At 41.3% G+C, this 14,872-nt stretch overlaps 2 pseudogenes; both read right to left on the minus strand.

The window, feature by feature from the left end:
• Nucleotides 1–7,165: 7,165 nt before the first annotated feature.
• LOC115936052 (cytochrome b-c1 complex subunit 6, mitochondrial-like) lies at nucleotides 7,166–9,841 on the minus strand (annotated as a pseudogene).
• Nucleotides 9,842–13,529: 3,688 nt separating this feature from the next.
• On the minus strand, nucleotides 13,530–14,139 carry LOC101154118 (SREBP regulating gene protein-like; annotated as a pseudogene).
• Between the last annotated feature and the right edge of the window lie 733 nt (nucleotides 14,140–14,872).

The raw sequence follows: 14,872 nt of genomic DNA on the forward strand, positions 1-14,872 counted from the left end.
CTGGATCCTGAACATCGTTTGAGGATCTCTCCACAAAACTTGCTGCTGAGTGGATAATGGACAAGAGTGAAAGAAGGGACACACCATCAAGAAAATGAAATTCTGCTACAGATAGGAGTTTTAGGAAATGAAAAGAGGTAAGCTACTGACTGGGAGAACATATTCTTCAGTCATACATCTGACAAAGAACTTGAATCCATAGAACTCTTCCAACTCAACAAGAAGACAACCCAATTTAAAATGGACAAAATATTTGGATAGATATTTCACAAAAGAAGAAATACACATGGTAAGTAAGCCTATGAAACAGCCCTCAGTATTTTCAGTCAATAGGGAAGTGCAAATTAAAACCACATTGAGATGCTACAGAGCAGTTGAAATGGCTAAAATTCGAGACTGACAATACAAGTTTGGCAGGGATATACAGCCATTGGCGCTGTCATACGTTACTAGTAGGAATGTAAAATAGTAAAACCACTTTGGAAAACAATTTGGCAGTTTCTGAAAAAGTTAAACTTAAACCTACCATATGACCCAGAAATTCCACTTTCACATATTTACCCAAGAAAAACAAAAACTTATGTCCATACAAGCCCTTATTCCAAACTCAGTATCTCACTCCTTCCCAATCAAAGCCCTCATCTGCATGGAGCAGACCTACAAATGCTGAAAACCGAACTTTCTCTGGAGCTCTCTTTCTCCTCTGCTTTTCTGCATTTTGACTGAAAGAAATGAGAGTTCCCATGTGCAGCCAGGGAGATCCTCTGGCTTTCATACTTCGCCTTACACTGGTGATTTCTCATCTTCAGACTGTCATTGTTTTTCTCCAAGGTGTTGATGGCCTCAAGGAATGGACACTTGGTTCCAACATCCTTATAATGACTATCTCCAGCCCCCAGACTCCCAAGATGACCACCTGAGATGTCACACTTGCCATATGCTTTCTCCCACCAGCACCCAATCTCAGTCTACCACTGTTGAAAATCTCAACAATTGTTCCCCAATTTGGCACTGGGACTATCAGGGTACACTTAGACCAGTGATGTGGTCTTCATTGCCAGTAAGCCAATGGATGGTCTATCTTCAAAACCCAAATTTAGGTTGTGCTTTGTAGGACCATTTCTGGTACCAATTATCACAGGTTGGGATTACCAAAAGAAAAGAGTCTCTAAAGCTCTGAGATTTGTATGCAGAAGGTTTATTAGGAATTACTCTTAACAGTCACATCTATAAGGGGTGAGAAAAGCAAAACTGTGCAGAGGAAGTTGAACTGCAAGGTGGTTTCAATGGAAAGCTGAGCTTCAAGAATTTTTGGATCTGGAATGGCTCTTTGGTGTTCTCCCATCTTGAGGCCAAAGTCAGGGCCTGTAGACTCCTCTCCTCCTCAACCAGTTATTGGATGGGGGCTGCCCACAAGAAATGGATAGGTTGGGCAAGCCAGAGAGCAACCTCCAGAGAGGAATTTGACTGAGAGCTGTCAGCTTCTGGCATGGAGTGCCTCAGTCCTGAGGGGCACCTGGGGAACACAATAGCACCCGCTACACTTGCTGCCCCCTCTCAAACACACTGTGTTCTCTCCCATTTCACCAGTTGAAGTGGATAAACACCAATATTTCCTTTTCTCAGCCCAGGGCTCTTTCCACTGAGGGTAAGAGAGAGACTGAAGAGTTTATCCTGCTCTGGACTCATAAAAACAAATGAAGACCAGATGGCAAGAGGCCCCAATCCTAAGCCAGCAGAAATATGGGTTTCAGCCTGTCTGCCTGCCTCCACCCTGGCCTGAACAGAACACAAAAGCCTCCACAACCTTGTTAAAAAGGAATGGAAGAGTTACATACTATTTAATACAATTCAACATATACATAGCTAATATTTATCGAGTGTACATGTCAGAGCTTATTCTAAACACCATATGTCTATGTGTATTTACATACATAGACATATATACACACATATGCATATACATCAATATATACATATATATGTGTACTCATATACATTTATTTAACCCTTAGAGCAGCCCTCCAAAGAAGGCATCACACTTACACAATTGCAGGTGAGGAGACAGAATACGGAGAAGTGAAGTGAACTTGCCCAACATTTCTAGAGGTCAGGGGAAGAACACCTTTAAGTTCCGGTTCATTTATCCTTCCCATATGTCTTTTCGTAGACTGTGGTCTTTGAGTAACCCATAAATGTGATCATTTTTCCACATGTGTAACAGAGATTCTTGTTATGGCCTCCTTCACTGTGCAGAAGATTGGGGCAGTGTTTCAGCTTCAGTGAGTAGGTCTCAAGGATCATAATCCCAGCATCATGATCACGCTCAACCATATTTGTCTCAGATAAAGCCCTGGGGTTACAGGGTGTGTGTGGGCACCGGGGCAGCCTCCTACAGTGGGACTGGGTGGAACTCTGTGCATGGATTGCAGCCGGTGAGGTGGACAGGGAAAGAACAGCATGAACAGGAAGGGAGCTGGCTGTTCCCACACTTTCCTAGGCCCTGTCCTTGCTCTTGGATGATTGCACTCACAGCCCAGTGTCGCCTACCACCAGCACACTGACAACCTGCAGATACATGCATCCAGCTCCAGCTGTGCTCCCAAATGCAGACCCAGCACTGGCCTGCCTGGTAAATGCCTCCACCTGCATGCACAAAGGAGATATGAACATCTCCAAAACCATCTCACTGTGTCTTTCTTACCTAAAGACACTTCTTTGTGTCCCCAGTTCTGGTTGTTGGGGCCATTATCTACCCACCCACCCCAAGAAAAAACACAAGACCACCCTGTCATTCTCTGACGTTGCCCCCTTCCAATGGCTGACAAGCCCAGTAACCTTCCCGCAGGAGCAGAGCACACAGGGCAGTTGGCAGGAAGTCCTTTCGCCTGTCTTCAAGGCTAGCTCACCCCATCTCTGTCTATCAGGAATTTCCTCTATAAATTATAAACCCTGGAAAAATGGGGATTTCTCCAGTCTCCTGTGCCAGTGAGAGACACTGTTAATGAATGACAAGGACTCCAGATCCGTAAATTAAATAAAAATGTATAAACTTGCCAGTTAATAACTTGAGCAAAAATGGCATCTAGTGGATTACTGATTGGCATTAGCAATTGTTTCCAACATGGTTGATGAGAGAAATCAACTGAGGAATCTATTTTAAAAATCCAGTCTCCTGGAACATGCCCCCAGGAAGGCAGCCAGCTTACAGACAGGACTCCCAGGTAAATATGAACTTCAGATAAACTGCGAATTGTGGTTTATTCTAAATATGTTCCATGTAATATTTGAGACATACTTTTATTTAATAAAATATTTGTTGCTTACCTGAAATTTAGATCTAACTAAGAATCCTATGTTTTTATTTGCCAAATCTGGCAACTCTGACAGGCCTACAGAATCAAATATCTTTTGAGCCCTTGGGATGGGCTTAATCTGAAATTTCACACAAGTCTGACTGGTCATCAGTGGGGACTAGGGGGCCCTGGTGAGGGGACAGCAGTTCTGTTCCAGACCCTCTGCAGAGCTGCACAGCCTCCCTCAGAATCAGGGGACTCAGCCCCTCACACCCAGTGGGACCAGGCAGTGCCATGGCTGGAGCTTCTCGGAGGGCCTAAATGCCACGCAAGTCTGGCTCATGGTGCACTCGTGGCTTTGAGAAGCACCATAATGTGTCAGAGTAAAAAATAAACAAAACTGAAGTCCAGAGAACTCTGCTCATCTGCTGCTTTCTCTATTTACCAGCTATACAACCTTGGAAAGCCACTTAAGCTCTGTGATCCTCATGCATTTGTTTTTTTCATTAAAGAAATATTTATTGGGTGCCCTTTTTGTGCAAGGTCCTCTGCCAGGCCCTGGGGATTTAACAATGAATAAGGCAGGCATGGTTCTGCGCTCACAGAGGGCACACACGTGTAACAGACAAGTAACTAAAAATGTGAAGGCTGTGAATGAAATAAACAGGGTGCTGCTTGGAGTATGAGGTGGGTGGGGGCATCTGGGCTGCATGGTCCCCCAGAAACTGTCTCTGAAAAGGTGACAATTAAGCTGAGACCGGCAGGATGAAGAAAAGCCAGCCATCAGTGAGCCTGGATGTAGTAACCACATCCTTTATTTTCTGTATTCTCATGTTTTTGACATCTGGGGCCTTGCTGACCCCAAAGGGGCTGCCCCTCCCAGCATTAGCCAGTTCCTAAAGATCAGAAACAGCTCGACCGACTGTACACACCTTTCACGTGCAAAGCAGCCAATCCAGAGTCCATACCCCAACCCCTCCTTCATGGGGCTCTCCTGCAACATTGCTGAGCTCACTTTGTTTCTAGGAGGGTCTCGCAGGTTCCTTGGGATTTTCTATAGAGCTAATCATGTCATCTGCAAACGGAGACAGTTTTATTTTTTCTTTCAAATCTGCATGTCTTTTATATCATTTTCTTGCATTATTGTACTGGCTAGAGCTTCCAGCACAATGCTGAATAAAAGTGGTGAGTACAGACATCCTTGCCTTTCCCCTGTCTTAGAAGGAAAGCACCATTAAACATAATGCTAACTGCAATTTTTTTAATAAATGCTCTTTATCAAATTGAGGATGTTCTCCCTCTCTTCCTATTTTTTCTGAGAGTTTTTCATCATAAGTGAATATTAGATTTTGGCAAATTCTTTTTTCCGCATCAACTTTAGTCTGTTACTCTGGTGAATTACACTGATGACTTTTTTAATATTAAATCATCATTGTATCCCTAGAAAAAAATCCCACTTGAAATAGTGCATATTTCTTTTTATAAATTGCTGAATTCTGTTCTCTAAGATTTTGTACTATGTCTGGTTTTGGTATGAGACCAGTCTGGTTTTGGTATTACTCACTTCACAAAGATGAACTGGTGTTCCCTTACATTTTCTGGAAAAGATTTTTGTATAGAATTGGTGTCAATTCACCCTTAAACATTTGGTAGAAGTATCCAGTGAAACTATCTGGGCTTGGAAATTTCCTTTTTAGGAGATGTTTAATTACAAATTCAATTTTCTTTAAGTTACAACACTGATCAAAATAACTATTTCACATTGGCAAAGTTGCAGAAATTTGTGTTTTCTGATGAATTAGTTCATTTCATCTAAGTTGTCAAATTTGCATGTGTAGAGTTGTTCATAGTAACCCACATCATATTAATGTCTACAGGTCTGCAGTGATATATCAGGTTTCACTCCTGATATTTGTAATTTGTGTATTTATTCTTTCTTTGCCAGTCTTTCTAGAGGTTTATCAATTTTATTGATCTCTTCAAAGAACTATTTTTGTTTCATTGATTTTTTTTCTATTGTTTTTCTGCTTTCTATCTCATTGATATCTGTTCTTTATTTTTTCCTTCCTTCTGCTTACATTTTGAAGTTTTCAAACTTCTTGAGTCAGGAGCTTGGATTATCGATTTTCAATTTTCTCCTTTTCTAGTGCATCTGTTGAGATACAAACGTTGCTCTCAGCACTGCCGTAGATGTGCACCCACACATTTTCATATGTTGTGTTTTCATTTTCCCTCAGTTCAGTGTATTTTTTAATTCCTTCAAGATTTCCTCTTTGTCCCATGGGATTTTTACAAGTATGCTGTTGCATTTCCATGTGTTCAGAAATTTTCTGATCATTTTTCTGTATTGATTTTGAGTTTGATTCTATAATATTAGATAATGTGCTCTGTATGATTTCAATTCTTCTAAATTTGTTAAGGTTTGTTTTGTGGTTCAGCATATGTTCTATGCTGCTATCTACTTTGTGGGCCTGAAAAAATGTGTATTCTGCTGTTGCTAGACAGATTATTCTATAAATGTTAACCATATACTGTTGGTTGAGGGATTTTTTGAGTTCTTTTATATCCTTACTGATTTTATGTCTAGTTATTCTAGCAATTGTTGAGTGAGGGACACTGAAGTCTTCAACTATAATTGTAGATTTGTCTAGTTCTCTTTTAAATTCCATCAGTTTTTGCTTCACACATTTTTAGCTCTTTTAGATGGCTGGCTTCTTGGTGTACTGACCCTTCATCATTAATAATGTTCCTCTCTGCCTCTGGTAATTTTCTTTGCTCTGAAATCTACTTTATCGCTTATTAATATAGCCATTCCTACTTTCTTTTGATTAATGTTTGTATAGATATCTTTTTCCATTTTTTTGCTTTCAAACTGCCTGTATCATTATTTTGAAGTGAGTTTCCTACAGACAACATACAGTTGAGCCCTGCTTTTTAATTCACACTGTCAATCTCTGCTTTTTATGGCTGCATTAAGACTATTTATATTTAATATCATTAATGGTGTGTTAGGACTTAAGGCTGCCACTTTATTTTTTTGCAGATCACAGAACTTTATTAAGATGGAATCACTGCAAATTACATAGAAGCTACTAGCCTAAGCCAAAATCTATGAGGTTCATATGAACTTAGTTATACAAATAAGAAACAAATGGCAATAAACATACGTGTGCGTGTATCTTTATAGCAGCATGATTTACAATCCTTTGGGTATATACCCAGTAATGGGATGGCTGGGTCAAATGGTATTTCTAGTTCTAGATCCCTGAGGAATCACTACACTGACTTCCACAATGGTTGAACTAGTTTACAGTCCCACCAACAGTGTAAAAGTGTTCCTATTTCTCCACATCCTCTCTAGCACCAAATGTCCAACAATGATAGACTGGATTAAGAAAATGTGGCACATATACACCATGGAATACTATGCAGCCATAGAAAATGATGAGTTCATGTCCTTTGTAGGGACATGGATGAAGCTGGAAACCATCATTCTCAGCAAACTATTGCAAGGACAAAAAACCAAACACTGCATGTTCTCACTCATAGGTGGGAATTGAACAATGAGAACACATGGACACAGGAAGGGGAATATCACACACCGGGGACTGTTGTGGGGTGAGGGGAGGGGGGAGGTATAGCACTGGGAGATACACCTAATGCTAAATGACGAGTTGATGGGTACAGCACACCAACATGGCACATGTATACACATGTAACAAACCTGCATGTTGTGCACATGTACCCTAAAACTTAAAGTATAATAATAATTTTAAAAAAGAAAAAAAGAAACAAATGGCATATTCAAAACCATAAAGAAATATCCTGATGCCCAGGTGATGAAGGCTGGGGTGAATAACTCCTCACATTTATTTCAAGTTGTTAAGCAGTTTGTGGGCAAAGCAATGGTCCCTTGCATGCAAGAAGTCAAAGAGCTCCTCTTAAGTGGGCTTCATCCCTGGGATGCAAGGCTGGTTCAATATACGCAAATCAATAAATGTAATCCAGCATATAAACAGAGCCAAAGACAAAAACCACATGATTATCTCAATAGATGCAGAAAAAGCCTTTGACAAAATTCAACAAGCCTTCATGCTAAAAATTCTCAATAAATTAGGTATTGAGGGGACGTATTTCAAAATAATAAGAGCTATCTATGACAAACCCACAGCCAATATCATACTGAATGGGCAAAAACTGGAAGCATTCCCTTTGAAAACTGGCACAAGACAGGGATGCCCTCTCTCACCACTCCTATTCAACATAGTGTTGGAAGTTCTGGCCAGGGCAATCAGGCAGGAGAAGGAAATAAAGGGTATTCAATTAGGAAAAGAGGAAGTCAAATTGTCCCTGTTTGCAGATGACATGATTGTATATCTAGAAAACCCCACTGTCTCAGCCCAAAATCTCCTTAAGCTCATAAGCAACTTCAGCAAAGTCTCAGGACACAAAATCAATGTACAAAAATCACAAGCATTCTTATACACCAACAACAGACAAACAGAGAGCCAACTCATGAGTGAACTCCCATTCACAATTGCTTCAAAGAGAATAAAATACCTAGGAATCCAACTTACAAGGGATGTGAAGGACCTCTTCAAGGAGAACTACAAACCACTGCTCAAGGAAATAAAAGAGGATACAAACAAATGGAAGAACATTCCATGCTCAGGGGTAGGAAGAATCAATATCGTGAAAATGGCCATACTGCCCAAGGTAATTTACAGATTCAATGCCATCCCCATCAAGCTACCAATGACTTTCTTCACAGAATTGGAAAAAACTACTTTAAAGTTCATATGGAACCAAAAAAGAGCCCGCATTGCCAAGTCAATCCTAAGCCAAAAGAACAAAGCTGGAGGCATCACACTACCTGACTTCAAACTATACTACAAGGCTACAGTAACCAAAACAGTATGGTACTGGTACCAAAACAGAGATATAGATCAATGGAACAGAACAGAGCCCTCAGAAATGACGCCGCATACCTACAACTATCTGATCTTTGACAAACCTGAGAAAAACAAGCAATGGGGAAAGGATTCCCTATTTAATAAATGGTGCTGGGAAAACTGGCTAGCCATATGTAGGAAGCTGAAACTGGATCCCTTCCTTACACCTTATACAAAAATCAATTCAAGATGGATTAAAGATTTAAACATTAGACCTAAAACAATAAAAACCCTAGAAGAAAACCTAGGCTTTACCATTCAGGACATAGGCATGGGCAAGGACTTCATGTCCAAAACACCAAAAGCAATGGCAACAAAAGACAAAATTGACAAATGGGATCTAATTAAACTAAAGAGCTTATGCACAGCAAAAGAAACTACCATCAGAGTGAACAGGCAACCTACAAAATGGGAGAAAATTTTCACAACCTACTCATCTGACAAAGGGCTAATATCCAGAATCTACAATGAACTCAAACAAATTTACAAGAAAAAAACAAACAACCCCATCAAAAAGTGGGCAAAGGACATGAACAGACACTTCTCAAAAGAAGACATTTATGCAGCCAAAAAACACATGAAAAAATGCTCATCATCACTGGCCATCAGAGAAATGCAAATGAAAACCACTATGAGATACCATCTCACACCAGTTAGAATGGCAATCATTAAAAAGTCAGGAAACAACAGGTGCTGGAGAGGATGAGGAGAAATAGGAACACTTTTACACTGTTGGTGGGACTGTAAACTAGTTCAACCATTGTGGAAGTCAGTGTGGCGATTCCTCAGGGATCTAGAACTAGAAATACCATTTGACCCAGCAATCCCATTACTGGGTATATACCCAAATGACTATAAATCATGCTGCTATAAAGACACATGCACGTGTATGTTTATTGCGGCATTATTCACAATAGCAAAGACTTGGAACCAACCCAAATGTCCAACAATGATAGACTGGATTAAGAAAATGTGGCACATATACACCATGGAATACTATGCAGCCATAAAAAATGATGAGTTCATGTCCTTTGTAGGGACATGGATGAAACTGGAAATCATCATTCTCAGTAAACTATCGCAAGAACAAATAACCAAACACCGCATATTCTCACTCATAGGTGGGAATTGAACAATGAGATCACATGGACACAGGAAGGGGAATATCACACTCTGTGTGACTGTGGTGGGGTGGGTGGAGGGGGGAGGGATAGCATTGGGAGATATACCTAATGCTAGATGACGAGTTAGTGGGTGCAGCGCACCAGCATGGCACATGTATACATATGTAACTAACCTGCACAATGTGCACATGTACCCTAAAACTTACAGTATAATAAAAAAAAAAAAAGAAAAAAAAAAAAACAAAGAGCTCCTCTTGCAATCCTCTTCTGTATGTGATCGAGAGGATACACGCTTGTCACAGAGCTCTAGCTGCTCCCAGGCCTTTACACATTTCTCCAACTGCTCGCATTGCTGTCTCACGGTTGTTAGGGGATTCACTCATTCCTCCTCTTCCTCTTCCTCTTCCTCTTCCTCCTCCTTAGGATCTCAGGACCTGCTAAGCGTCTTTTGCTCATCCTCCAGTCCCATGTCTGGCTATGGTTCCAGAGTCAATATGAGCAGCAACAGCGGCACCTAATCGACTTCAGGATCAAAAAGGACTTGAATATTTTGTTTTGTTTTTTATTTCTCTGTTTTCTTTTACTTGCTTTGCTGTGGGTTACTTGAACGTTTAGAATTCTATTTTGCTTTATACTGTTTTTGAATGTGCAGCTCTTTGAGTAGCTTTTGTGTATATGGCTGCTGTAGTATTATACCATATATACAAAATATCACACTCTAATGGTGTCATTATTTCATCAGTTCAAGTGAAGTATAAGCACCTATCTTTTTATAAGTCAGTTTACCCCCCTCCATTTATAATTGTCTTGAGTTGTTTATGGTCACCCTGCATAGGATGAATCCCTTCCAAAATTTGATTTAGATGTCAAGACTAATGATACCATATTCACCCCAAGAGAAAATGGAATGGTTCATGACTCACATAATGAGGCTTTCTGAAAAGAGCACCGTGGCTCACAAGCAGTACCAAAAATGGCTTGAGAGAGCAGAGAAAAGCTGGGGGTATTTATGGTTGTTAGCGAGTAGGGCCACAGTGTAGGTTCCTACATGTGGCAAACCTTCCCTGGCTGAAGGAGGGAGAACCCAGGCTTTCTTATCAGTTTGCCCAGATGTGAAGCAGAAACAGAAGGAGGAAGGATGAGGCTTCAAAGCTGTCAACCATCAAACATCAAAAAACTGGATCAAGCTCTGTTACATCATTATTTCATCTACAAACATGTAAAGTTTGTCTCTCCATCTTTTATGTTAAATAGATATTTTCTAATGTACCATTTTAATTACCTTGTTTCCTTAAGATTGTTTTTGAGTTATTTTTCTTAGTGGTTGCTATGGGGATTATACTTCATTCTAACTTATAACAATCTAGTCCAAGTTAATACCAACTTAATTTTAATGGTATATAAAAACTTTTGCTTCTATACAGCTCCATTCTCTTCATTTCTTTCTTTGTGCAATTGTCATCATAGAAATTACATCTTTTTGTACACCCATTAACACAGTGTTATAATTATTACTTTATTGCACTGACTTTTAAATCAGAAATGAGAAAAAAAAGAAAAAACATTATACCATATTTTATATTTACCTATGAGGTGCTTGTATTTCTTCGTGTGGATTTGACCTACTACCTAGTGTCCTTTCATTTTATCCTGAAGGACTCCCTTTAGCATTGTGGGGGGGCAGGTCTACTAATGACAAACTTCATCTCTTAAATTTACCTGAGAATGTCTTAATTTCACCTCTATTTTTGAAGAATGATTTTGCTGTATATAAAATTTTTGGTTGACATACTTTTTCCCCCCACATCAGAGTTTGATTTAGTACTGTTGCAAACACACAGAATCTGAAAAAATCCAATGCAAACAGAATAGATTTCTTGGGATCTAATATTTTTTAATTGCCTGACAACCTACCCTCTAAGAAAATCTATTTAAGGGAGGCAAATTATTTTGGGAAGATGAGTATAAGAGGCAGTTGGAGGAAGGTAAGGAAAATTACCACTACATATTGCAGAAACATACTGGAAGGCAAATATAGCCCAAAGAAAACCCTCCACTGAAAAAAAAATGTTGAATGCTGACCATAGATCTAGCACCCTGCTCCCAGGTCAATAATTTGAACCAAAAAAAATTTAAAAGACCTTGCTCAATCCTGAAGTTAGTGAAGGAATATAGGAGGGCTGTGTGTTAATGTTACACATGAAATCAAAGAGCACTACTATTCAAGGGGCATAATGTCTTGATCTTAGGATCAAATACTCTAGGCCTTGAGCTGGAGAGTCTGCATTGCAGTAGAAAAATGGGAAGTGCTTTATGCACATGGATTCAGGACATACCAGCAACCTACCTGTGCAGCATTATCTAAGCCATAATGATCTTCCTCATCTCCCACTGAAGGTAGATGTAAGAATCTCTGGCTGGGCGCAGTGGCTCACACCTGTAATCCCAGTACTTTGGGAGGTCGAGGTGGGCAGATTGCGACGTCAGGAAATCAAGACAATCCTGGCCAACATGGTGAAATCCCGTCTCTACTAAAAATAAAAAAATTAGCTAGGTGTGGTGGTGCCTGCCTGTAATCCCAGCTACTCAGGAGGCTGAGGCAGAAAAATCGCTTGAAACAGGGAGTCGGCAGTTGCTGTGAGCCGAGATCGTGCCACTGCACTCTAGCTTAGAAAAAAGAAGAGATCTTCCAGTCTGTAAGAAGAAATCTCTTATAGAACTTTGATAGAAAGTTGGATCTTCCCCCTCCCCTGTCTCCTTCTCCTTCTTCTTCTTCTTCTTATTCTTCTCCTTCTCCTTCTCCTTCTTCTTCCTCTTCTCCTTCTCCTTCTTCTTCTTCCCCTTCTTCTTTTCTTCATCTTCTTCTTGTTGTTTTCTTCTTCTTCTCTTCTTCTTCCTCTTCTCCTTCTCCTTCTTCTTCTTCCCCTTCTTCTTTTCTTCATCTTCTTCTTCTTCTTGTTGTTTTCTTCTTCTCTTCTTCTTCCTCCTCCCCTTCTTCTCCTTCTCCTTCTCCTTCTTCTTCCTTCTCCCCTTCTTCTCCTTCTCCTTCTTCTTCTTCCTCTTCTTCCTCATAAGGAAACCGAACATTTATACTTGTTACACCCCCTGAAGCTGAAAGCAATAAAGAATGAACACATACAGCAAGTTGCTAGGTGCATCTCTGTTTAGGAATTGCCTTAACATTGGGTTTCTATTGACAGAACCAGGGAGGAGGTTGCCTCAGACCTTCCTGAAGCTCCATTGTCCCCTGGCTGAGCAGACCACAGCTAATTTTAAGTGGCAAAAGAAATGCAAACAAATTCCTCCAGGATGAGAAGTGTGATTTCGGGCTAAAATGGTGCTCTCACATGGGGTATATGAGCACATTCAACCACCACTAGAATAGAACCTGAGGGTGCACACTTGGTGCCAACTGCTGGAAAGCTTTCAGTTAGATAAGAATGGAAGAATGCCTGAGTTTTTAGATAATTTTAGACATTGGGATATGGTTAACAGGTTGTGTTCAGGGCCTACTGTTGATATTGTCTAAATAAAAACAAAAATAACTGCCTAAAGAGAACATCTACATCCTAAATGACAAAACATATTATCTGGGTGAAAGGATGATTTAACTCGTGAAACTCAAGAACACAAGAACAACAGCTATAATCGTTTCCTTGAACACAGTCGCTAGAAGGGCAAAGCATTTTTCTACATAAAACATTACAATTTTCCCACTACTCCAAAGGAATCCAATAAATAATTGTACAGTGAAAGGGCCTGGATCAAAACTGGAAGTGACACCGGCTTCCGACGAACACAAGTCACAGGTCCCTGTGCAGATCCCAGGTTTGAGTCGTCCAAGAACGCACCACCCCCGCCGGCCTGTGGTTTCACCTTTCCCCAGTGGGAATGGCCAGAGCGTCCAAGCTGCTTTACCGAAGACTGTTCCATCTGGTAAGCCCGGTGCTGAGCTAAGCCAAGATGACAACACGAAAAGTGGTCAAAGCCAAGGTTTCCTCGCGCTGCCTTTTTCTTCTTCCCACGGCCTGGCCTGAGCCCTGCAGCCGGGCCCCACGAGGCGAGTTCTTCGCGGCGCCTCCCCACCCAAGCTGGGGCAAGTCCGCTGCCCATCCAGAGGCAAAGAGCTCCGGGGCTGACTCCACGGCAGTACTTTGCTAGGGGTCCCGGTAGGTGTTCTCATGCTGCAAGCTCTGGAATGAGGCCCTGCATTCGGCCAGGCACCACTCCAAGGGGTCCTCGAGAGCAAGGGCCATGAAGAGTCTCTGGAACGCCACCGCTGCGCGGTTAGAAGCGCTCCGGGAGAAGCTGCGTCTGGGCTGCAGGCAGCGGGAGACGCAGTCGAGGAGGCGCTGCAGCAGCCGTCGGGCCAGCAGCCTTTGCGGCAGTGTTGCTTTATGCTAGGGACGTTGACTTGACCGCAGCCATGCGCCTGCAAATACTTTCTCTCCCAAACGCAGCCTAGTTCACCCGTGAGGACGTGCTTCCTTTGAATGGAGTTGAGGCATTGGCTGCTCAGGCGACTGCTATTGCCCAGGTTAAACTGCACTTTCCAAGGGATGGGCTGATCGTGGTCTTGAACCTGGAGGAGATTCCTATCTCTCACTGCCCTCTCCTCCTCTTCCGCAGAAGCCAGAGCACACGGTGCCCGCCAGGTTCACCATCTCGCGCGCACACGCGGGGCGCAGAACGCGGCAGGTGCAGACCCAGGCGCATGGCCCCTCCGCGCTCCGCATCCCCACCCTCCAGGCGGGCGCCGCCCAGCATGGGCAGTTGACGTGTTTTTCCTTCAGCATTTTGAATACGTCATCCCACTGCCTTCTGTTCCCCATTTCTGATTTTTAAAAAATTAACCGTTAATCTCATTGAGGATCACAGGTAGTGATAAATCACTTCTCTCTTGCTGCTTTCAAGATTCTCTCTTTGTCTTTGTTTTTGCCAGTTTGTTTATGAGGTGCGGAGGTGTGAATCTCTGAGTTTATTGTACTTGGAGATCACTGAGCTTCTTGCATGTAGAGATGAAAGTTTTTCATCAAATTTGTGGGGGTTTAGCTCTTATTTCTTCATATATTTTTACCATCCCTTTCCCTCATCTCCTTCCGGGACTCTCATTATACATATTGTGTATGCTTGATTGTGTCCCACAGATCTCTTAGGCTCTGTTTCTTTTTCTTTATTCTCTTTTCTTTCTATTCCTTAGACTGTATATTTTCAATTGACCTACCTTTAAGTTCACTGATTCTTTTACCAGCCCAAATATCCCATTCAGCCTCTCTAGTGAACTTTTTTCAATTCAGTTATTATTTTCAGCTCTAGAATTTCTATTGATTTTTTTTGTATAATTCTATCTCTTGTTGATATTCTCTATTTGATGAAACATTATTCTCATACTTTCCTTTAGTTCTTTAGATATGGTTTCCTTAGTTCTTTATATTTAAAATAGCTTCAGTATTATTTAGTAAGGACAATGTATAGACTTCCTCAAGGACAGTTTCTATTG

This window comes from Gorilla gorilla, chromosome 8 (assembly GCF_029281585.2).
Source record: "Gorilla gorilla gorilla isolate KB3781 chromosome 8, NHGRI_mGorGor1-v2.1_pri, whole genome shotgun sequence".
Lineage (NCBI taxonomy): Eukaryota > Metazoa > Chordata > Mammalia > Primates > Hominidae > Gorilla > Gorilla gorilla.